The sequence below is a fragment of the Hevea brasiliensis genome, chromosome 15, assembly GCF_030052815.1.
Source record: "Hevea brasiliensis isolate MT/VB/25A 57/8 chromosome 15, ASM3005281v1, whole genome shotgun sequence".
Taxonomy (NCBI): domain Eukaryota; kingdom Viridiplantae; phylum Streptophyta; class Magnoliopsida; order Malpighiales; family Euphorbiaceae; genus Hevea; species Hevea brasiliensis.
The window spans coordinates 24,098,598-24,122,652 of record NC_079507.1 but is presented as its reverse complement, the minus strand read 5'-3'; the positions used below and the strand labels follow the sequence as shown (position 1 = coordinate 24,122,652).

At 32.6% G+C, this 24,055-nt stretch overlaps 1 long non-coding RNA gene and 1 pseudogene across 1 annotated transcript; both read right to left on the bottom strand.

The window, feature by feature from the left end:
• Positions 1–3,722: 3,722 nt before the first annotated feature.
• On the bottom strand, positions 3,723–19,749 carry LOC110664161 (syntaxin-22-like; annotated as a pseudogene).
• A 2,467-nt stretch (positions 19,750–22,216) lies between these two features.
• Positions 22,217–23,138, bottom strand: LOC131173999 (uncharacterized). The gene is made up of 2 exons (XR_009144357.1): positions 23,056–23,138; positions 22,217–22,437 (listed from the first exon to the last, which is right to left on the bottom strand). It is a non-coding gene; the product is annotated as an uncharacterized LOC131173999 (long non-coding RNA).
• Between the last annotated feature and the right edge of the window lie 917 nt (positions 23,139–24,055).

Sequence of the window (24,055 nt, the reverse complement as noted above, 5' to 3'; positions counted from 1 at the left end):
TTGGTGCAAGGTGCAGCGGATTGAAGTGGAGAAATTGCGAATTTAGCATGTTTCAACTTAATGCAGTGGTCAAGAATGTGAGTGCAATGAGGTGCAATAAATCCTATAGAAATTTTGGCAGTATTTCCCCATAGAAATTACACTTCCAAAATGTTTTCAACATCACAGAAGGCACAAACAAACTCACAAGTCCTAAAATCCTAAGATGCAATTTAGTTTTCTCAAAGTTTAGTTCATGTAGTATGTTTTTCTAAGATGTAGCAATAGTTTCTCATCAACCAAGGTCCAAACAAGTTCACAGGAGCACAATTCTACATGATGCAGCATAATTCTACATGTGCAGGACAATAACACATGGTGCAACATTAAAATCTCAAGTTGCAGTAAAATTCATCTTTCTAGAAAGCTTGCAGAAACTAAACACATACCAGGTTCTTCTCTTTTCTTTTCTTTCTTTCTCCCTTTCTTTTGTTTTTCCTTCCTCTTCTTCTTTTTGCCTTGTGCTCTACCCTTGATCTTTTTATTCTCCTTATTTTTTCTTCTATCTTCTTCTCTCTCCTTTTCTTTTTCTTTTCTTCTTCTTATCCTTTTCTTCTCTGCTAGCATGGTTCTCCTTGTCGCTACGTCTCATTCGTACATTATCTCTTACCCTTTCCCTTTGCATGGCGCATGTTCTTTCTTCCTTCTCCTCACTGCCAGCAATGGTGGCCCTTGATCCTTCTTTGCCAACAATTGAATGGGTGGTGAGATTAGAATGGGAAGGGTGGGTGGTTTGCTTAGCCGAAAATTGGGAAGGGTGAGTATTTAATTTGTTTTTATTTGAGAGAAAATTTGGGAAAAGAAAGTGTGTTTGGGTAGTTTGAATTCGAAGAGAAAATTAATTGAGTTTTGTTTTGGATGAGAGAAAAATGAGAGTTTTAATGGTTTGGGTCTTTTGGATGAGTATGGTACAAATTATTTTTCTAGGTGCGAAATTAGATTAAAATTAGTTATATTTTAATTTTGAAAATAATGTCTGGGTAGTTTTAGGAATGAGTTGTTGGGTTGTAAGAGAGCTTAAAATAAAAGAATTAAAAAAAAAAGAAAAGAAAAGAAAGAAAGAGAGAGCTGAGATGCAAGAAAAATAGTCGAGACAAAAATTGAGATTCTAGTTTTAGGGGAAAAAATATTCAAATTTAATTTATAGGGTAGAATTTTGGCTAGCAAATTATTAGCCAATTTTTATTCAATAAATTAAACTATTTTCTCAAAAACATCAAATGTTGGAAAGTTACAACAAAATGGAGCAGTTCAATGCAGAAAGTAACAAAAATTCAAAATCCAGTTTAAGTCAAGCAATTATGGGTCTACCAAGGTGATAATTAAATTTTCTCAACATGCGTATTAGCTTAAGTTCTCAAGCTATACACATAGGGGTAGGCATATGCAAAGAAACTATCAAACTGATCAATCCGAATAAATCCAAACCAAAATTCATGATTTTATACATTTAAATATTAGTTATGGTTTGAAAATAATTATAAATAAAATTTTCGATTTGGGTTTCGGGTTAACATAGTAAAATTTCAACCCGAACTGAACCCAACCCAAAAAAAAAAAAAATATATATATATATATATATATATATATATATATATATATATAAATGAATAACCTTATTTCATTTTTTATTCTTATTTATTTTTACTAAATAATACATTTTCAATTAATATTTTTTTTTCAATTAGTGTATGATAATATAAAGATAAAAAAGTTTAATTAGAGTTTAATTATAAAAGTCTAAAAAGTGTTAAAAGAAGAAAAAACCGCCCAAATTGAACCTAACCTGTTTAATTGAAAGCCGAACATAGGTGGTTTTAAAATTTAATTTGTTAGTTTCAGTTTGAATACTATCAAAATTGACTTTGTCGATTTAGTTGAGCAAAATTGAGTGAACCCACCCAAACCAACCCATGTGCAGCCTTATATAAAGGGCATCTATTTGCACCACAATTTAATTTTTATAATTTGGGCCCCGATTAAATTTAAAATTAAATTGCTCAATTAAAATGGTCCAATCCATGTTTCAAGCATATAGAAGAATAAAAGTCATTCAATAATTATTCTAAAGTAAGAAGTAGTTAAGATGGTTATTTGAATTAAGACTTGGTTACACAAAGTGAGAAGCTATTACATGGAACAAAGAGCACTATGTAGGTGCTTTCCTAAAAACAAGTTGCAATAGATATGGTTGCTATAAGTGGTTGCTAAGTGCAAGGAAGTGGAGAAAGAGGTGCATCATTAATGCATAAGGTAGTTGCAACTTAGAGAGCAAGTACTGGACAACAAAATCACATGATTTTCATGGATATGGGATGTAGCAGTGAATTTAAGGTACAGAAAATGGATGCAATGCAGTACACGGTCACCAAGAAACTCAAGTCTATAAATAGACTTAGGCTTCATTTCAAAAGACAACCAATTAATCAATCAACACAGCCTGACAGGCACAATATTTTAATTTAATTTTTACATTTCAGCAACCTTTTTTATTTTTTGGGTCTAATACTAATTTCATTATGGCCATTTTATTTTCATTTCAAATTATCAATTTACATTTTTTTTTTTGCAAAGATTTCATGTAATTAAGTTCTTCAGTTTTCAATTGCAATTTGCAATTTCATGTTTATATTGCAATGCCTATAAATCACTCTTTAATTTCAATGCCAGTTTACAATTCAGTGCACATATTTACATTTAAACAATCAGCTCTTTAATTTTTCTGCAGTTTTGTAATTTTCTATACATATTTACAATTTCATATATAACATTTACTTTTCAAGCACAATATTTACTCTTTTACGTGCAAGTAATCTACAAGCACTCAAATTTCAGTCTCTCAAGTTTTCAAAGTTGATTCAAACAAAAATCTTGATGAAAGACTTCTTAGTGAAGTTAAAAAACCTAAAGAAAAGTTTGATCATTTATTTTCCACGAATCATTCATATTATAAAGTAGATCGGCGCATTCATCCCACACAATTAGAATCTCGACATATTTAACACACCCACAATCTTACACTCAAATGAGAAAAATGCCAAACTCAAATAATATTGAAAAAAAAAATTTTGATTTTTAATCACATTTGCAAACATTGAATGAATATCAAAATGAAAAACAAATCCAATCGAATTCGCACGTGTTTGACATTCGAAGTGAACAAAAAACAATTCCCGCAAATAGCTTTTGAGAGTTGAATACAATTTATATCAATACTATTTTTTGAAATACTTAACCGAAATAGATATAATTATCAACAACCATCATTTTTCGTGGCTTTTTTTTTTTTTTTTTTCCAGACGGCCTAAAATTAATTAGGGAAGGAAGAGAGTTATTTCTTCGTATGTAAGCCGTAAACCAGCGACCAAACAAAAGGAAAAGAATGGCCAAGCAAAGAATTAATATTTTATTTCTTACTACAAGAAATTGAAAAGAACCATTCCACAAGCTATACCATGCCCTGAAAAACAGACAGCTAAATACAAATGAGAACAGACAACCCAGTGAAATAAAGCAACCAAATACCAACCAATGCAAATGCCAAGCAATATGTGCCTCCTTCTCTTGTGACAGTCATGATTTCTCGTGAAAAGCAAAACCAAAAAAATTAGCGAGAAGATCCCTATCTTGCTTCCCAACATCTCTTGAAACCGTCAACAATTGAAATCAAGATCAACTCTGAATCATGCTGCAAGTACTATAATAACAATGAGAAGCACAATCCCAAAAATCACCAACAAGAAGCAGGTCTGCATTAGAAAAATGAAAAGTTCAAATAGAAATAGATATGAAATACAGGAAAACAAAAAGTGTTAATAACAGATGCAAATTTGTTCAACAGAATCAACCGTGTAAAAGGAGGCAACTTAGATTCTTAAATATATATATATATATATATATATATATATATATAAAAATAAAAAAAATAAAAAACATATATTTCATCTTGAAAAAACTAAATATGGCTTTTTGACACCGATCCCTTAGCAGAATTTTAGCATGCCCAATTGTTAATTACATAATACATGAAACAAAAAATGTCAGTGATTAAAGATTTGAAGTCATTTATTTATTTATTTTTAAGAAAAAGGTGTGCCAAATTACCAGTGATGAATTTGATCTTTGGGTTTTTGCTGCTTTTGCAAGTTGTGTTTTCCACTGTGCAGTTGCAGCTTGAGCATTTTCAATATGGGATCCAATATCATCTGTTATATACACAGGAAAATACGGAGGAAAAAGCTTAAGGCACAGAGAGAGAGAAATCACACACTATAAAATGAGCCAAAAAAAATGTAAAGTTCCACACACAGAAAATGGAATTACCGATCATAGCTCCTTGCTCATTAACAAGGACAGCATGATCTTTAAAAATCTCATTCACCTCACCAATTTGCTGCTGAATTTCTTGTATTCCCTGCTCTCTTTCCTCAATGATTGCCTCATTGATGGCAATGCCATTGTCTAGCAGCAGCACCTCCTGTCTGGAATAAAAATTTGCTTAAAGCTAAGTGCTGCAATTCATGAAGTTGAATGATTGATATGCTCAATTATAATTCAAGAGGAGTTTTAAAGGTGATTGCAAGTGTAGCACTCTGCTTCAGACAATCAAATCAATAAAACGACTCTTAAACAGATCTTTTGAAGAGTACATATTAAAGGGAGTCCCAGTGCATAACATTTCTCAGTTTGCAAATGGTTAGATATATGCTATGTTCCCCTTTCCATTGTTTCTGTCCTTATTCATAGTAAGATTTATTAATGACAAGAAAATTTTTGATGCTTAAACCTAAATTTTCCTTGATCCCAAAAATAGAGGCAATCCATTTACCATTCCTATTAGGACCTTCCAAGCAATCAAATTTATGTGTGTTCTTCCATGTATAAATCTCAAGATACACGGTCTCAATCAATGTCCTGACATTCTTTCAGTGGTAGATGAAGTAATAATAAGTGCAAACAGAACAATGAGAACAATTTTTTGAAAAGCAACGAAAATTCAAGGATTTAGAATCTATTACTTTTATGTCCATGTATTATGCCATAATTAACACTTGGGTACCCTCCTATATTTTGAAAAATAGAAGAAAATGCCTCTAAGCTTTGGTTTCATCATACTCTTCATCCTTCCTTTTTTGTCAATTTTAGCCATTAGTCAACAACAACCATAACAATAAAAATTAAGCTTTAATCCGAAACTAGTTGAGATCGGCTATATGAATCATTTTTAGCTATTCAATTCTGTTTGAACTTTGAAACCAATTCTGCCTCAATATCCAAAAATTGTAAATCTTTTTATACTAATTCCCTCAATGTCATTTTAAATCTCCCCATCTCTCTTCTCACTCCTTCTACTACTCTTCTACTACTAACTTATCACACCCCATACTAGAAATTAAAAAGTGATTAATGAGGGACTAATGTGTTAATAATGTTAAAAACTCATGAACAAAAGTGTTTATAATGGTAAAACTCATCGACAAAATAATAATTTATCCCGAGGGGTATTAAGGTATTTTCACTCTTCATTAACAATAAAAGATGAGAAAAATGGACAGAGAGATGAAAGTGAATAACGAAAACAGAATTTAAGGACGTTTTCATCTAGTTTCCAAAATACAAGGACCCAAGTATTAATCATGGCATAACACATGAATGAAAAAGTAATTTGCCCAAACTTTTACAATACAGTTTATTTCATGCTCAAACCATGAGAAAAGAATACAAATGGAAAAGATACATGAATAGATCAATTTCTGTAAACCTGATAGGTACTCAACTAAAGGCCCAATGTATTCCAGAAGAATTCTAGAACCTGAGGAGGAAGTCTCCGGAACAGTACAGCTGGAGGGTGAGCAACAGAAGGGAAGTTTGTTAGCTAGAAATGCGGGACCTTTCTCACGTGAAGAGAGCACTAGCTGTGAGGAGCCAAAAAGCTACATAAAGGGGCACATGACTACTGGAAGGGCATTGAGAAATTCCATCTAATTTTCAGCTGTGGCTGGGCTAGTGTTCTGCCAGCCGGGAGAGTGCTCCTGGATTCCTTTTGGGAAGATTTAATTATAACTCAACTTCAATGTTTAATTTTTATTAATTGTCAATTTAACTTGATATTTCAATATATTTCACTAACTGAATGCACTTTCAACTGGGCACTTAAAAAATTAGCCAACCACTTTAATGGCTTAGTTGGTCACAACTTCACTATGCCGACCATATTATTTTATGTCATTTAGACATGTAAAAAGGGGGGCGTTTTTTTTTTTTTTTTTTTTGATAAAAAAAGGCTTCAACAACCATATGTAATTAATCTTTACTAAGAATCCAAGACATGCTTCTTGTGTATCATTTAGGTTTATGAACAACACACGTGACAAATGGCTTCTTAAAGTGAAGCACATCACACTAAGTCAACAAAAAGAATCATTAAGTGAGTTGAATGTGTCACACCCTGCTCCTCGTAAGATGTAGCATGTTCCCGTAGTATACTTAATGAATTACCGTACTTCACCTACCGGTAACCCATTAAATATACTACAAGAGATTTTAAAATAATTTTAGTTCATTTTGGAATTGGTGGGTAAAATTTTTTTTCAAATTTTAAAAACCTTTATTTAAAGTCCAAACATAAATTAAATTCCTAGATATTTAAAATCTCCGTAATTTTTACAAAAATTTCGGCAGAGTGCCGTCTATTTTTTGAGAAAACAGTTCTTCAAAACCTGAAAATAGAAACACTCCCAATATATTCCTCAATCACAACTTCATTTGTAACCACCAAACTTCAAATCAACAACAATAGCAACACTTCAATTCAAAATCCAAATTTCAAATAAAAAATTAATATCTTAAAACATTTCATAACTCATGCACATTGCATTTTAAATCATTAATTTATAATCATAAGTTAATTTACAGATGCAAAATCTCAAAAATAATATTATTACATTTTTATCTGTACAACTGCTCAAATTACAGAGATACATATGCATACTATCATATTTACATCAAACTAAACTACTAGGGTATAGACAAATACCCGTACAAAAATTCTTCAATTGTGCTTGTAACACCCTCACTGTAGCAATTCTGTACATTTTACTGTTCCGGTGACCGGTGTTGGTCCGGATAGCTAGAACGTCTGGAAAAATAATTAAACTAGAGTGAGGAGTCATAAATAACTCAAATATTAATAAGAAAAATTTAGAAAAAATTTTAGAAATAAAATACAATCAAGTTAAATGAGCCGGTGCCCAAGCGATGGGTAACCTAGTAGGAAGTTGCGGTTCTCGCAACTAGGAGCCCTAGACCTGGGGAAAAATTCATAAAATAATTTTTGGGACTCCAGAGAAGAGTCATTGAGATTTCTATAGCATTAGAATGCCAAGAAAAGGTTTAGAAAAATTTTTCAATCGGTACAGACAATTTTGGCTCAATAAGTCAAATGGATGGCATTTTGGTCATTTCGTCTTCAGAGATGATTTTTGGCCGACTTGTCCAGTTAAGTAAATAATTATTATGATCTAAAATATGAATAAATATTACAAAAAATTAAATTGAAAATGAGTAGAGAAGAGAAGAAAAGAAAATGAAAGAAAATGCTAATTATGACATCATATGATGTTATTTAAATTTCCTCCACCAATCACAATTTGTTAAACTCATTAAAAGAGATAAAAGAGACAAAAAAAAATTGAAAAACTAATCTGCATCTTCAACCTTTGGGCAGCCAAAAACGTTGAGAGAGAGAGAGAGAAGAGGTTCCACCATTAAAGCTCCCTTAAGCTTCATTTCCCACTTCAATTCACCTTAAAACCTTATCCTCCCTTCACTAAAAATTATACCCACACCAAGGAGAAGTATTTGGCAGCCAAGAAAGAGTAAGAAAGTAAAGAAAAATTAAAGTCTTGGTTGGCTTGGATTTGAGCTACAAGAGGTTAGTGCCCTAAACAATTTCGTTTCTTTCTTTAATCTTGTAAGCATGCTAAATCAAGTAGAAATTGTGTGAAATTAAAAGAAAAACTTGAGTAAATGAAATCTCTAAATTTGGCAGCCATGAGAAAGTTTAAGGATTGTTGGTTTTTAATGAAATTAAGTGGCTTAATTATGTTATTGACGAGTATAGATGATGGATAAAGTGATTTGGTATGGGTTTGGTGTGTGTATGCCATGAATTGGAAATTGGAGTTAGGGTTTGAGCATGAAATTGAGACTTTGATCATGTAATGATAAAAGTGAGTTTTAATAGTCAATTAGTGAGCATTTGGTTATTGGTAAACAAGAAATGAAGTGTGTTTAATGATGGGATTTAGGTTTAGTGTGGCTGCCCTAGGTGACCTGCAGAATTAGACATGAGTCCAGCAGGTTTGGGCAGCCATAACTTGAATTGTAGAGGTTTAATTGGTGTTTAGCCAATTGGACATGAAACTAGACACATAATGGCACAACTTTGGTGAAGAAACCATGCCCATAATACCAAACCAAGTGGACCAAAAGCTTGCCCTAATCCGGGTGACCTACAATCTGTTTCTGCAGAATGACCAAATGAACAGTATTTGGTCATTTAGCCATAACTCAGTGTAGAATGGTCCAATTGACCTGAAATTTTACCCACAACAAGCTGAGATATAGACCAACAACTTTCATGAAGAAACCTAACCCAAATTATGACCAGAACCTATCCAACAAGTGAGTTGAAGTTACTGTTCACTGCACTATAGATATGGTCAGTCCAGAAAAATTTCAATCCGGCCAGTTGTGATTTTTGGATCATAACTTGAGCTACAAAACTCCAAATGGAGTGATTCAAAAAAGGAAATTCAACTAGACAAAATAAGGAACAACTTTCATGTTCATCATTTTTCCAAATTCCCATTGCAAAATTGACCAATAGAACAGTAAACACAAGGCATGAAAACTGAAAATTCTGCCCAATTAATATTAAGCTTGGAAATGGTATTGGCAACCAATACCAACAAATTTTGAATGCAAAATGTGGTATCTTGGAGAACTTAGGTTCAATAAATTTATTATGTATTAAAAAGTCAATTATTTGAGTGAATAGTAATGTGAATAGTAATATAAAGACACAAAGTATAATAACTAAATTGGTAGAGGAAATTAAGGTATGAAATTTGGAATCCATGAAACATTCATGGATTATTTGGAATAGAAATAGTAAATTACCTAAATGGCTTAATGAACATTTAAGTTATATGAGTATATAGTTAAGATTTATTTCCAATTACTAGTAGGTCTAATAAAACATAAGTAATACCACTTGAATATGAAATAACATTAACCTAGATAGATTGTTGAGTATAAATGGGATGAGGTTTACATTAGGATATATGTTTCTATTACAAATAAGATAATAACACCTTTTATGAGTTATGAATTCATATAAATATTGTAATGAATAAATGAATCACATAAAAATATGAATGGAATATTAATTTTCTTTATAAGAGAAAGGAAAAATATTTTGAGTACAATGGTATATGAACACCATTGTTGTGAATTGTGATTAATAGGAATGATGTAAGGAATGTATGAATATTATGATGAATGTATAAATTATGAAATTTATCATGAAATAATAAAGTCATAAAACATAATATATTAATATTTAATGATATTATGTGTCCTTGTAATGCCTAGACATGTATGTCAGATTGGATAGCTTGGCATGCCAATAGGGTATTGTTTTAGCAGTACTGCGAAAGGCTTTATGCCTGTATTCATGGCTTTATGCCCGTATTCATGGCTTTATGCCCGCATTCATGGCTTTATGCCAACATTCATGGCTTTTATGCCTGATTATGTGTTATTATGGCTTTTTAGCCATACTGACTGCATACGTGGTTGACGTTCTGCGTCCCGTGGTTGACGTTCTGCGTCCCATGGTATGACGGCCCGAGACACCACGGCGTCCAGTGCCAACGACCTGTCATCCAGTTTAGTCAGCCTGTCATAGGTTACTTGGGCAGTGAAATTTATTGAAACAAGTTAAGAATATTAGTAATTAAAAATATTAAAAATTAAATAAATGAGTAAGATGACCTAAAATAAATTAGAATAGTTATCTATTAGAAAGAATCGAAATGAACTGGACCGATATTAAAAATTTACTTATTATGAAATAATCTGAGACAACCTAGAAATTATTGAGAAAATGCTAAAAAGTTAGCAAAGAAAATTATAACATACATAAATATTACAAATGTGACTTACATGATAATATAAGCATAAATTTATTATTTTTTATATCATCTTTCTATGTACATTATTACTGTACATTGGCGAAATAAACTCTTCCAAAGAAAACTAAATTAGGATAAAACATATTAAATTTTAGAACTGCATGTGAAGTATAAATAAATCTTAATTATTTAAATTATATTTTATTTCTATCTTTATTTGTATATTATTTCCTTGTTATATTATTGCACCACTAAGCAGCAATGCTTAGCGCGATGGAATTGTTTCCTCGCGCAGGTACTGAAGGTAAAGCCCAGATAAAAATACTAAACAGAGATTTTGGAGTTCTGATCTGCAGAGCATTCAAGGTTGTCACCTCCTCAGCAATGCATGTAGATAGGGCTCACATTAAGCATATCATGTATTTTGTGTATGTTATTTATTTCTTATATTATAATATAAATTAGCAAATTATAATTAATTTGTATATCATGTAAATTAAGGATTTATTTAATTATTGCAAATGATGTAAATTAATGCAAATTTGAGAATTTTGCTATAAGAATGGAGCATGAATGAATTTGTACAAATAAGAATAGATTTGAATTACATAATAATTTTTCAAATGATGATATGAGTGTGGAAATGATTATGAAATTGAAATGTATGGATGAGATTTGAAATATGAGAAAATTATGTGAATGAATGATGAGATAATTATGATTAGCATGGATGAGATTTTTTTTTATTTTAAAATATTGTTGAATTTCAAACAGGTAAATATTGAAATACGCCAAACGATAATAAAATAGGGGAAACTCCACTGGTTTCTCCGTAAAAAAAATAATTAATATTAAATTAAACGAATTCAAAATTATTAAAAAAATAAAGTAAGATAAGTTAGGGTGCTCCGGCACCGATTGTAGCACGCCTTGCTCGGCTACACTGTAGTCGGGTGAGGGGTGTTACAGTGCTCCTCTCTAACTGTAGCAGCTTGCTCTGTTGCTATGTCTTTTTCTCTATCTGCAACAGCAAGTTAAAGCTATCGCTGAGTATATAAATACTCAGTGGTGCACAATAAAGCATAAAATGCATAATATAAAACATTTATGAACAAATCATCATTCAAAATTCTCATAATCGCATTTCACAATTTTTTTCTCAAATCACATTTATAACAAATCATAATTTTCAAAACTTAATATAGCACAACTTGATCAAACAATTTAATAAACATAGTATTGCCAAACAATAACACAACTTAGGCCATGACACAAAATTTTCGAACATGTCGTGTGTACATCACGACAAGGCATACTCACCCCACTAATCGAAATCAATGAGGGAGGTGGCTAGCTAGCTAATAAGTACTCATCCAAACTCGCCCCTCAGACTAGAAAGCCAGAGAGGGAGGAAAGTGATCAAATATCAAACTCACCCCACAAGTGGAGGAGGAACATATTAATATTGCCATGCCAAGTGTGAATTAAAAATAATTTAAATCAAGTTATTCAAATATTTTATGCAAAATACAATCGATTTCCAAAGTCAAATTTCCATTCTCAAAGTGGCAACACAGTAGTTCTCAAAACCCATAGTTAACACAATAATTTCATAATGCATAACTAAACAAATTTTCTATGAGAAAATGATAAATTAAGGTTTATTGTGCACAAACCTTAAGCGAGTCGCCTCTTGGCCTTGACTCGATTCCTCGGGTTCTTTCCCGGTGTTCTTTTCCACTGAAAACAATTTCACAGTATTTCAGTATCATAATTTAGCATAAATCCAAAATTAAATTTAAATTCACTTTTACCTAGTTCTAATGTGTTAAACTCGACGTTCTTTAAATTTTGTATTTTGGGGTTACTATTCACTACACTATTCAAGTCAATTTGTTGACTTTCTAAGGCTTAATAGGTATGGGAATTCCAACTTCACCCACATACCACATTTTGGTCACTAAATTTGTTGATTTTCGTTGTTTACTCAAATTCTAAGTCTTTTAAGCAAATTTGCAAATTTTCATTTTTGGTGTCTTAAGTTGCACTGTTCCATTGGTCATTTTACTGTTAGAATTTGGTAAAACTTTCTTCATAGAAAATGTTCCCTATTGTCTTAAGTTTATTCTCCTTTTTGAATCACTCCAATTGGAGTTTTGTAGCTCAAGTTATAGCCATTTGAACCATGATTGCTGGATTGGACTTAACCCAGATTTCTGGGCAAATTTTGGTTCTGGCAGTTTTAGGTCACCAACTTTGGGTAGCCAAATGACTTGGTTAATGGCATAATTTGGGTTTATATTCTTCATAAAAGTTTTAGGTCTATATCTAATCTATCAACTGGTAAAATTTCAAGTCATTTAGACCTACTTAGCTCAAGTTATAGCCAAATGAACAAACACTGTTTATTTGGTCAGTTTGTACACGGCAGACTGAGATTTTCCGGATTTGGTCAATTTGATCACTAGGTTTTGGTCACTTTTTGGGCATGGTTCCTAAATGAAAATTGTGTCATTTAGTGTCTATTTTCATTCCCAATTGGTCTCATACCAATTGGACTTGTAAATTTTCATTTTTGGTCCCTCAAAGGAAACTTGGTCCTGCTACTAGTAGCATGACCACACTGAATCCGAATTTGGTTTCAACTCCAACACTTTCAACACACTTCATTTGGTCACCATTGATCATTTCTTACTTCAAATTAGGTCAAAGATAACATTTACCAAATTTTCACATTTTTGTCTCTAAACCCTAAGTGTCCAAAATCCTAATTCACAAATTCTTGCATTTAACCAATTCAATGCATATCAATCTCATTACCACATCCATACAAGCTTGCTTAACATATTAAATTCAATCAAACCATGCAAATACACCTCGACAACATGCTGGCCGAAATTTAGTCGTGGTCCCTCAACAATTTATTTCATTTCATTTAAGTTTATTTCTAAGTTAATCAAGCTATAAGCACAACTAATAAACTAACTTTGCAACTTAAATCACTAACCTCAATCTTTGATGTCCAATTTTTCAATTCTCTTCCTTTTTCTTTTTCTTTTTCTTTATTCTTCAATCTCCTCTTCTAGTTGCCAAAACAAGCTTTAACCATGGTAAAATAATTTTCTATGGTGAGATTTTTGGTTTTTCAAGCTCAAAGATGAGCTTTCATGGACGATGAAGTGAGGGAGAGGGTGAGGCGGCAAAATGGAAAGAAGAAGAAGACTTTTGCTTTTTTTTTTCTTTTCTTTTATGACTTTTATCCTTATGGAAGACCCAAAAATCAAATTAATTAAATTTATTAATTATAACCTTTATGGCATCATGCATGATGTCATGCATGATGTCATCTCCCTACACCTTTTTCATTTTCTCTTTTTTTTTTTAATTAATTTTTCTATTAGTTCTTTAATTTAATTCCCGACTCCAAAATTTTCTTTTCTCTGATTTTATTTGACAGTTAGGTCAGGAGTCAGCTCTTGGGGTGAATTGACCAAATTGCCCCATGCCGGTTCAACCCGGTTTGCAAATAATTCAATATTTCTTCCGATTCCCTGACCTAATTATTTGACTGGCTTAACAATTCTTTTTCGTGATTTTCTCTTATCCACTATGTTCATAATGGTCCTAAGGACCACGGCGTCATATTTTAAGGTTTGAAATTTGAGTTTAAATTGACTTCGCAATCCTTCCTGAGAAGGTCACCCATTGCTGTGACTCTCGGCTCGTTTAACTTCTTATGTTCTGCTTTTTTCTTATTTATACTTAACTAATTGACAATTACTGATTATTTGTGTTTGTGGCTTATCTAGTTGTCTTAAGAATGGTTTTAATCCCCTTAATTGTCCAAACCGACACCGGTCACTGGAATAGTGAAATATACTAGGCTATGCAAATAGGGGTGTTACAGAATGTGGAACCGTACACTAAAAACAAATTACTCATTGCACCAAACATGATATCTCAAGTTACTTCATTTGGCAAAGAATAATTAGGGTCTGTTTAAAATTTCTGTTAGAACTATTGTTAAAAAATCACTTAAATATTTTCATTAGAAAGTATTCAAAATGGATTAAAAATAAATTGATATGTTTGTCACAAAAACACTAAAGTAACATAATAGCTCTTCAAAACTACTTTTTTCAACATCTAAAATGGTGATTTTTAAGAAAAGTGCTTTGTTGACCTTGAAATTCAATACTAAACGGGGCATCAATAGGCTTTTATGAACATTTAAATGGAATTCCGAAATGTAACTGTATAACCTTAAGACCTAAAACAATCACCTTAAAGGAAGAACTGCCTGGGGAACAGAAGGGGTGTATGCTGTTTATCAGGGGGTTAGAAAGTTTAAGTAGTAATATGTAAATTTCAGGGACTAAAGGGGATATTTGTAATTATTTTTCTATTTATGTAATTTTAGGGTGTGATGGCTCAAGCATAGTAATGTCTCCTCTTGTCACACCTCATTGTGTTCCTAATGCTCTTTAGGGGGGAGTGACTAGTTGACTACCATGGAACGATTGGTATAGGTAGCCACTGGCATGGTGAGTACTTGTCCCACTACTCCTTGTAGGTTCCCCCCTGCCTACATGTGATGTATGGACAACCAACTTAATTGTATCGATTGTGACTAGTGAATGAAAGAAGTAGCCTGTTCTTGATATACTGGTGCCTTGTTCTTTATTATGCTTGAGATACTTGTTCAAATGTGATGCTTGTGATATTTTTCCTGATTGGCTTGCTAAGCCATGCTAATATATTCATCATATTGAACAGATTCTCTTGGCTGACTTATCTTGAAAGAGTTCAAGCTAAGTGCCGCACGGTCCCAAGTGAGGGCTAAAACCTGGGCCTGTGACAGTTGGTATCAGAGCAACCACCGATCCATGAATGGTGGAGAGCATGAAGGAATCTACTGTGCAAGTATTACCACCCTAGAGAAAAGGGATTGAAGTGATTTCATTAAAGGCAATGGATGTTTCGTTGATTATCACACCAAGCACTCTAAAAATGAGTAGGCAGGGTGACTGAGTTCCTCCCATTGATTTTCATGCCAAGCGCTCTGAGACAAGTAAGCAGGGTGACTGAGTTACACATTGGTTGAGAATGCGGATTGCTGCATGCTCCTTTAGTTGCATCTTTTGGAGAGAGGGTAATGATCCCAAGTGGGATGCTACACACTCCATCAGCTGCATCTTTTGGAGAGAGGGTAATGACCCTATGACAATTTTGAGGGGGCTGGCAATAGAGCTTAAGTTAGTCCGCCTCACTCTTTTAGCAATGAGAAAATTGAATATCATTGGCTATAGTAGCCTAGCTATATCGGGTGAGGGTGAGCCAATAGAGCTTGAGGCCACCCAAAATCCCATACTTATAGGAAATATCTTTTAGCTATGATGGTTAAGCTTTCTAAGGGTGAGGGTGAGCCAATAGAGCTTGAGGCCTCCCAAAATCCCATGCTTACATGAAATATCTTCTGGCTATGTTAGCCATGCTTTCCAAGGGTGAGGGTGAGCCAATAGAGCTTGAGGCCATCCAAAATCCCATTTCTTTTGCAGGAAAGGATTAATTGAGCGACTTGGAGAACATATGCGAGAGCTTAAAGCAGTGGCCTATCATGTAAAAAGGTACTGTGGAAAATTTAAAGTCTATTACCACTCCTCACAATTCTCTTGTAGGGACTATGGTCGAGATTAGCAACGAGGTCGAGGAGACCAAGAACACAATTTTGAGGTGAACTGCTGGTAAGCACTACCAGTAATCCTAATGTGAGGAAATTATCAAATCAAAGGCTTTAGTGGTACTCGCGAGAGAGGTAAAATAACCTTTTATATGACATGAAATTATATTCCAATGCTACTCAAAATGATTTTCATGAAGACAGGTTAAAAAGATAGTGCCAAGGTATTTAGCTAAAGGAGGGAAAACTATGGTGGCATGATAAAGTGGAAGGAATAATAGTAGAACTGGATGCACCATCCTTACCATATGCAGGTAGCACATAACACACAATGCGGGTTAAATGAGATACAACAGATAGATCCAATCCAAGAATATGTGAGGACCTTTATGACTCTCATGCTAAGATACCAAGGGTATGGTAAAGTAGACGTGAAACTTTAGCAAAGAATGTGTTAATGAGATGTAAATGAAGGAGCTAAATAAGAGCTTGATCATGATAGAAAAGTCGAGACAACTACCCTAGAAAATGGGGCAAGGCTTTAAGTGGGGGAGTAATCCAAAAATAACTCCATTCTTAGAGAAATAAAGGGAGACAAGCTAATCAATCGGGGAAGAGAACACTATTGTGCAAGATTGTAGAGTAATCAATACTAGAATCAAACAACTTAACAGTAGCTGAGCTTAGAATAAGAAAAATGTTTCTCTTTGTGTTAGAGTACATTGTGTCTTATAATGTTCCTACAAAGGTGTTTAAATGCCTTAAAAGGCCATCCAAGAAGAGGAGAAGGGTCCCAAAAGAGAGAACAAAGGAAGAAGATAGTGCTCCATTGATGGATGCTCTATAGAGCCTTGGAGAAGCAAAAGCTGAAACTAACTACCGAACAAAGGAGACCGACCTTGTGCAATGCTTACAAGTTATACTACCATCTGCGAAAGGAAAGTGATATTGATTCTCTCCAATTCGGGGAAGGTGTTAAGCAAGCTTAAAGAAACTAATGTGTGTGGGAAGATTAAACCTAAAAGCACATGTGTAACATGTTATAAGTATCTTTAAACTTCTTACTGTACCTTTTTAACTAACAAATGTTTTGGATATCTTTGTACTTCAATAAACCAAGTATTTTACGATTATCCCGACAAGTTGTGGTGGTCTACCTTGATGATACCATGGCATATACGTACACTTTAGAGGAATATCTCTACTTAGCTTTGAGAAGGTGTAAGAGAATAAACTCTTTTACAAGAGAGAAAAAGGCATGTCAAAGCAACCCAAAGTCAAATTCTTCAGGCATATGTTTAACAAAGGCAAGATTCCTCAAGTATACAGACTTATGAAGAAGTGGACATATGAAAACCAACAGCTACAAGAATTGCAAGCTAAAGATCAAATGACAATGATACGACTACCAAACCAACTACACCTCCTTCGCAATCAAAATAAGAGACTAATTCACAAGGATAAGAAGCCAATGTCACTGATTATAGGGGTCGACCAGCTAACTTGCAGAGCAGAGTTATCAAAATGGATGAAGATTCAATCACTTTGCCATGCTACTAGTACAAAGCAACACCATGCAGAAGAGATGGATCCTAGCCATGATAAACTTGCCAGATTAGCTTTCATTTACACAGCACTAGTCAACCAAGCTGTAGAAGAAATCCTACCAGAGCAAGTTGTCAAAACCACCCAGCGTCAGGCATACAAGGAGTACCTCATCAAATTAGAAACAGACATCTAACCACAAAGGCAGTACAGTGGAGAGTTCTTGCAAGTGCAATCCTGGTTGTAAATACGCACTGCACTCTTTTTCCTTCACCAGGGTTTTTTCCCACTGGGTTTTACTTGGTCAAGGTTTTTTAATGAGGCAGTATCCCATCGCGTATCTTACAACCACATGCACAAAAGATTAAAGAGTTGCCATAAGCTTAGTCGACGATGACGTCGACCATTCAAGTGGGGGAGAATGTCAGGGGGTTAGAAAGTTTAAGTAGTAATATGTAAATTTCAGGGACTAAAGGGGATATTTGTAATTATTTTTCTATTTATGTAATTTTGGGGTGTGATGGCTCAAGCATAGTGATGTCTCCTCTTGTCACACCTCATTGTGTTCCTAATGCTCTTTAAGGGGGAGTGACTAGTTGACTACTATGGAGCGACTGGTATAGCTAGCCACTGGCATGGTGAGTACTTGTCCCGCTACTCCTTGTAGGTTCCCCCCCTGCCTACAAGTGATGTATGGACAACCAACTTAATTGTATCGATTGTGACTAGTGAATGAAAGAGTAGCCTGTTCTTGATATACTGGTGCCTTGTTCTTTATTATGCTTGAGATGCTTGTTCAAATGTGATGCTTGTGATATTTTTCCCTATTGGCTTGCCAAGCCATGCTAATATATTCATCGTATTGAACAGATTCTCTTGGCTGACTTATCTTGAAAGAGTTCAAGCCAACTGCCACACGGTCCTAAGTGAGGGCTAAAACCTGGGCCGGTGACATTGTTTCCCACTCAGCTGCAAGCCTTTGAGCTTTTTGAAATTCTTTCAAAACTGCTTGAAAATCTTTTACGAGTTTAGCATCAGCAATTTTTTTTAATAAGTGAAAAATAAAAAAGAAATAAAATGAAAATAGTTAAAATTACTAATCTACCTTATTTATCAATAGACTTACTTTCATCGAATATCCCTATAAAGCACATTAAATATAACTAATTGTAGGAATAGCTGATTTGATATTGTAAAAAAAAAAAGAAGGTAGCGAACGATGATCTAACATATGATGAGAAGATTTTGATATAAGAGGGAACAAGATATTTGCATTCTTTCTAACCATTAATATTCTTTCTAACCATTAATTCATATTAATGAGGTAAAATTGGAACAAGAGCAGAAAAATAAGCTAACAATCAACCCATAAGAATTCTTCAGATCACCTTTTCTGTTTGGAAACCTTGGAGAATCATCCTTAACCACTTCTTAATATAGAATTCTCTTTAAACTCATATTTTAAGTTTCCATACAATTTCCCTCAATAATTCTATAGAGAAGAAGAGGAATTGAAAGAAATAACCTTTCTCTTTTTGGCAAAGATTGGATAATAAACTAGAAATGATGAAACAAGCTATGATTTAAAGCAAGAACAGACTTTATAAAAGCCACAGTGACTATCAAGCCAATGCTCAAGACGAATATTAGAATGACAAACCATTATAGCAACCAAGACAAGTAGCAAGATAGAGGGATATAAATAGTTGAGTACTAGAACCACTGGTTGAATTTGGAGAACAAAAAAAAATGAATCCTTTTGCAAGGCAACTACAGTGACTTGGTCTTTTTCATCTATTGAAGATGATCATATCTGTTTTTGTTCTGCTAAATTAAGTGGCACTTTCTCTGCCTTAAATTCTTGCTATTAAAGATCAATAAAGAGAGAAAGTGGAAAGCCAAACCAAGAAAGAAGAAATGGAGATATACTACAAGTGATAATAATGACTGGTAAATAATAGTAGTATAGCAGATATGTGACAATAAAGGAAAGCTATTAAACGGGAGAGCAAACCTTTGTCTTTGCTTTCCCATTTCCCTCCCTCTCTCTGTCTCTCTCTCTCTCTAGGTTTGCCATTCAACAATTTCGACAGTTATCTCTGAGACTCAACATTCAACAACACTCACATTTGCATTAACCACTGAGGGAGACACTTGCATGTCGCTATCAACTAGAACATCAGCTATTGAAAACTCAGAACTCGAAAGTGTCTTGGAATTGCTCTTTACCAGCGTATGAATTTCTATTGTCTTCAACCTCATATCCCATATTATGCTGAAAGCCATTTCCATTGAACTTTATATTTGGATTATAATCAAATTTGCTAGAGCATGAACTGCTAAACCTTTTGCTTAGTTTCTTAGAGAAGTCTGAATCCACATCATTGGAGGAGTATTGAAGAGAGTGAATGAGCTTTTCTTGGAGTTGTGAAGATGTTAATCTAGATAACGTTTATCACTACAAAAAAAAAAATGTTAATTCATTAAAATTGGTTGTTAATTGATTTAGCAATAAATTTAGTCAGATGCAATGAGCCTGATTGCAAAGAGCAAGCGACAATCAAATCAATTGCAAATAACAACCGATAACTAAATCAATTGCTAAATTAATTAAAATTAAAAAATAAATTTTTTGGTAAAAAAAACAATCGATTAATAGTAGCAAATGATTTAGCAACTCAAATTAGTTGCTAAATAGCAACTGAAACATAATCAGTTGTAAAAAATTTAGTGCCTTTAATTTTATAATTTTATAATCATTTTGTAAATCAGTTATTATTTACAACTAATTTAGCAATCAAAAAGTCAGTTACTAATTTTAAAAAAATTATAAAAAAAAATAAATTTCCAAAGAAGAAATAAAAAATTCAAGTAAATAAATTTTCAAAATTACTAAAATAATAAATTATTAATGAAAATTAGTACAAAAAAATTAATATAAAAATATTACAAAAAAATTAATATAAAAATTAATATAAAAAATTAATATAAAAAATTAATGAAAAATTAATATAAAAATATTACAAAAAAATTACTAATAATGACTGTTATAAAAAATATTAACAAAAAATTAAATGAAAAAAATATTTATAAGACAAATTATTTAAAAAATTACCATATATATTATAAAAAATTACTAAAAATTAACACTATAAATAATTTATTAACAAAAAAATATATTTGTACAAAATTTTTTATTTTTTGCCAAAGAAAAATAAATTAAAAAAAAAGATGATGAAGATAATAGATAAGAAAGAAAAAAAGATAAAGAAAATAGATGATAAAAAAAATAATGAAAGAGAAAGTAGATGAAAAGGAAAAAGATATGAAGAAGAAAATATATGAGAAAGAAAAAGATGAATAAGAAAATAGATGAGAAAAAAAAGTGATGAAGAAAATAGATGAAAAAGAAAAAATGATGAAGAAAATATATTAGAAAAGAAAAGATGATAAATAAAATGGATGAGAACGAAAATGATGATGAAGAAAATGCTAGAAAAGAGAAGAAAGAGGAAAAAAAATTGAGTTGTGAATAAAGAAAATGAACAGTAGTTTATATAAACGAATTAACAACTGATTTTTTATTTCTAATTTCTTGTAAAAATTGAGCAAAAATTTTTAAGAGAAAAATTTTACAATTGATTCACAATCGGTTGCAAAATCGGTTACTAATAGCAGTTGATTTCAATCGGTTACAGAAATTAGTTGCTATTAGTAACTAATTTGCAAATTAGTTGCAAATCAAAGTTAAAAGTAAAAAATAAAAAATGGGCAAGAACTTTTTAGTGAAAACAATCAATTGCAAAATCAGTTGTTAATAATAACCAATTTTAATTAGTTTCAAATATTCGTAAATCAATTACAAATCAAAAAATAAAAAATAAAAATTTGACAAGAATTTTTAGGGAAAAAATTGGTTGCAAACCAAAAAAAGGAAAAAAAAATTAAGTAGGAATTTTTTGAGGGAAAAAATTCAGCAACAAATTTATAATTGGTTGCAAAAATTGATCGCTATTAACAATCAATAAGAAATCGGTTGTCAGCAACTAATTTATAATTGATTGAAAAAGTCGATTGCTATTAGCAACTAATAAGAAATCGATTGCAAATAACAATCAATTTTAGTAACCGATTGCAAATCGATTGTTAATCTGGAGCCAATTAAAATAATTTTTAATTTAGCAACCGATTCTCTAAATCGGTTGCTATTATCAACCAATTTTAAAATCAAGATTTTAGTAACCAATTTTAAAATATGTTGCTAATCATATATTTAAGGTTTTTCTAATATTGATAGGAAGCTAATTATAAATCGATTGCTAATTGTCACACCTTACCCCTCCGTAAGGCATAGCATGCTCCCGTAGAATACTTAATGAACTACCGAACTTCACCTACCGATAACTCATTAAGTACCCTACAAGGGATTTTAAAACAATTTTCTTACATTTTGGAAGTGGTGAGCATTTTGGTAAGAATTAAAAACCATTTATTCAAAGTTTAAATACTAGTAAAAATTTTTGTCCATTCAAATTTTGTCGCAAATTTTATAAAAATTTTGACAGAGTTCCCTCTGTATTTTGAGAAACCAGTTCTTCAAATACCTGTAAAAAGCACTTCCAAAACTATTTTACAACTCCCAACCTCCAATAATTCACAATTCAACTCAAGTCAATCCATTTCAAAACAGTTTCACAATCCAAGTCAAATTTGTCAACTCAGTAGGTTCAATAATTCCATTCACAAAACAAAAGGCAGAAAATCCATATGTACAAATATTAAATTTACAGAAGAAAATCTAAAATAATATTATTATAGTTTATTTACAACTGCTCAATTTACATTGATACTTATGACATTACAGTATTTACATCAAAATAACCATAAGGGTATAAAATAATACCCGTACAAAAAGGGATCAAAAAGATCTTGTCAATTCCGCAGCTCACTCTGCTGCTTTCTCCTTGCTTTTATCTGCATGATGAAATTAAACTATCGGAGTATAAACATACTCAGTGGTGCACAATAAAGATTTAAAATGTGATACATAAATCATTTATTGATGAAGCATAATTTGAATACTTCACAATCACATTTCACAAATATCAAGCTCATAACAACTCATTTGTCAAATAATATATTAAACAACAGTTTAGTCAAACAATTGCATAAACACAGTGTTGCCAAAGTCGTACACAACTTAAGCCATGACACAAAATTTCCGATCAATGCCGTGTTGTACACCACGACAAAGCAATCTCAACCCCATTAATCGAAACCAATGAGGGAGGTGGCTAGCTAGCTAATGAGTACTCATCCGATCTACAACCTCAACTGGCAAGCCAGAGAGGGAGGAAAATAAACGATCTCAACCCCATAAATGGAGGAGGAATAATAAGTAACTGTCATGCTAAGTGTGAATCAAAAATTCATTTCAAACATTTCATTCAAATATTGCATACAAAAATCAATCCATTTCCGAAGTTACAATTTGATCGCAAGGTGGCAACACAAAAGTTCATAAATTCATAATGCGTAATAAATCAATTTTTCAAGGATAAAATGCTTAAATAGGGTTTATTGTGCACAAACCTCAAGCGAGTCGTCCCTTAGCCTCGACTCGTTTCCTCGGGTTCCTTCCCGATATTCTTTTCAACTGAAACACAAAATTTGACAATGTTTCAGTATTAGAACTTAACATAAATCCCAAAATGAATTTTAACTTCGCATTTACCTATTTCTAACGTGTTAAATTCGACGTTCTCGAAATTTTGTATTTCGGGTTACTATTCACTGCACTATTTAAGTCAAATAATTGACTTTCTAAGGATTAATAGGTATGGGAACTCCAACTTCACCCACATACCACATTTTGGTCACCAAACTTGTTGGTTTTGGTCATTTGTTTAAAGCTTAGGTCATTTTGGCAAAATTGCCAATTTTCGGTTTTGGTTCTCCGAAGTTGCACTGTTTCATTGGTCGATCTACTGTTGGAATTTGACAAAACTTCCTTCATAGAAAATGTTCCTTATTGTCTTAAGTGTATTCTCATTTTTGGATCACCTCAATCGGAGTTTTGTAGCTCAAGTTATGGCCAAAATAAGTTTACTGTTCATATGTACTGTTCATACTGAGATTTTAGTGCTGGCAGATTTTTGGTCCAACTTTGGTTAATAATTTGACCAAGTTAAGTTCATAATTTGGTCTCACTTTCTTCATATGAAATGTTGTACTATGTCTTAGGTTTCCATCGGTTCAAGAATCGCCTAAATCCGAGTTTTCTAGAGAGAGTTATAGCTATCCAAACTTTGCTGCTCAACTAAAAATCTGCAGAATTTCAGTACAGAAATTTTAACTTTGCTCAATGATTTGAATGAGTTAATGGCATAATTTGGGTTGGTGTTCTTCATGAAAGTTTTAAGTCTACATCATATCTAATTGCTGGTAAAATTTCAGGTCAATTTGACCTACCTAGCTCGAGTTATGACCAAATGAATTACTGTTCATTTGGTCAGTTTAGTGCAGTGGCAGCCTGCTATCAACTCACTTTGGTCAATTGTTTCACCAAGTTTTGGTCAGTTTTTGGCTATGG